This window comes from Lepus europaeus, chromosome 11 (genome assembly GCF_033115175.1).
Source record: "Lepus europaeus isolate LE1 chromosome 11, mLepTim1.pri, whole genome shotgun sequence".
In the NCBI taxonomy this organism is placed as follows: Eukaryota; Metazoa; Chordata; class Mammalia; order Lagomorpha; family Leporidae; genus Lepus; species Lepus europaeus.
The window spans coordinates 81,231,597-81,233,857 of NC_084837.1; positions in this window are offsets into that span (position 1 = coordinate 81,231,597).

The window sequence follows — 2,261 nt, forward strand, 5'->3', positions numbered from 1 at the left end:
AGTCCACATTGTTAATTTTGGCTTTGACTGCCTGTTCCTCTAGGATATTTTCCAAGAAATCTTTGGCTGTGCCTATATCTTGCAGGGTTTCTCCAATGTTCGCTAATAATTTTATGGGGTCGGGTCATAGGTTTAGATCTTTAATCCATGTTGAGTGGATTTTTGTGTAAGGTGTAAGGTAGGGGTCTTGCTTCATGCTTCTGCACGTGGAAATCCAGTTTTCCCAGCACCATTTATTGAATAGACTGTCCTTACTCCAAAAATTGGTTTTAGATCTTTGGTCAAATATAAGTTGGCTGTAGATGTTTGGATTGATTTCTGGTGTTTTCTATTTTCTGTTCCATTGGTCTATCCATCTGTTTCTGTACCAGTACCATGCTGTTTTGATTACAACTGCCCTGTAGTATGTCCTGAAATCTTGTATTGTGATGCCTCCGGTTTTTTGTTGTACAAAATTGCTTTAGTTATTCGAGGTCTCCTGTGTCTCCATATGAATTTCAGCATCATTTTTTCCAGATCTGAGAATGTCTTTGGTATTTTGATTGGTATTGCATTGAATGTATAAATTGCTTTTGGGAGAATGGACATTTTGGCTTTTTTATATTTTTTTAATTTTTTTAACTTTTATTTAGTAAATATAAATTTCCAAAGTACAGGTTATGGATTACAATGGCTTATTGCCTCCCAGAACTTCCCTCCTAGCTGCACCCTTACCTTCTCCCACTGCCTCTCAGAATGGACATTTTGATGATATTGATTCTTCCAATCCATGAGCATGGAAGATTTTTCCACTTTTTGGTATCCTCTTCTATTTCTTTCTTTAAGATTTTGTAATTCTCATCGTAGAGATCTTTAATGACCTTGGTTAAGTTTATTCCAAGGTATTTGATTGTTTTTGTAGCTATTGTGAGTGGGATTGAACTTACAAGTCTTTCTCAGCCATGGCATTGCCTGTGTATACAAAGGCTGTTGATTTTTGTGCATTGATTTTATATCCTGCTACTTTACCAAACTCTTCTATGAGTTCCAATAGTCTCTTAGTAGAGTTCTTTGGATCCCCTAAATAAAGAATTATATCATCTGCAAAGAGGGTTAGTTGGACTTCTTCCTTCCCAATTTGTATTCCTTTAATTTCTTTTTCTTGCCTAATGGCTCTGGCTAAAACTTCTGGTAATATATTGAAAGGCAGTGGTGAGAGTGGGCATCCCTGTCTGGTACCAGATTTCAGTGGAAATGCTTCCAACTTTTCCCCATTCAATAGGATGTTGGCTGTGGGTTTTTCATATATTGCTTTGATTGTATTAAGGAATGTTCCTTCTATACCCAATTTGCTTGGAGTTTTCATCATGAAATTTATTGAATTTATTGAATGCTTTCTCTGCATTTATTGAGATAATCATATAGTTTTTCTTCTGCAGTTTGGCAATGTGATGATCACATTGATTGATTTGTGAATATTGAACCATCCCTGCATACCAGGGATAAATCCCACTTGGTCTGGGTGGATGATCTTTCTGATGTGTTGTTGCATTCTATTGGCCAGAATTTTATTGAGGATTTTTGCATCTATGTTCATCAGGAATATTGGTCTGTAATCCTCTTTCAATGCTGCATCTTTTTCTGCTTAGGAATTAAGGTGATGCTGGCTTCATAGAAAGAATTTGGGAGGATTCCCTCTCTTTCGATTGTTCTAAATAGTTTGAGAAGAATTGGAGTTAGTTCTTCTTTAAATATCTGGTAGAATTCAACAGTAAACCCATCTGGTCCTGGGCTTTTCTTTTTTGGGAGGGCGTTTATTACTGTTTGAATTTCTTTCTCAGTTATGAGTCTGTTTAGGTTTTCTATGTCTTCCTGGTTCAATTTAGGTAGGTTGCGTGTGCAGGAATCTATCCATTTCTGATAGATTTCCCTGTTTGCTGGCATACAAGTCCTTGTAGTAATTTCTGATTATTCTTTTTATTTCTGTGGTGTCTGTTGTTACATTTCCTTTTTCATCTCTGATTTTATTGATTTGGGTCTTTTCCCCCTTTTTTAGTTAGTTGGGCCAATGGTGTGTCATTTTTTAAAAAAATTTTTTCAAAAAATCAGCTCTTCGTTTGGCTGATTTTTTTGTAATTTTTTTTTTTGGATCCAATCCTATTGATTTCTTCTCTGATTTTAATTATTTCTCTTCTCCTGCTAGATTTGGGTCTGGTTTGCTGCAGTTTTTCTAGATCTTTGAGATGAATTGAAAGCTCATCTATTTGATGCCTTTCTAATTT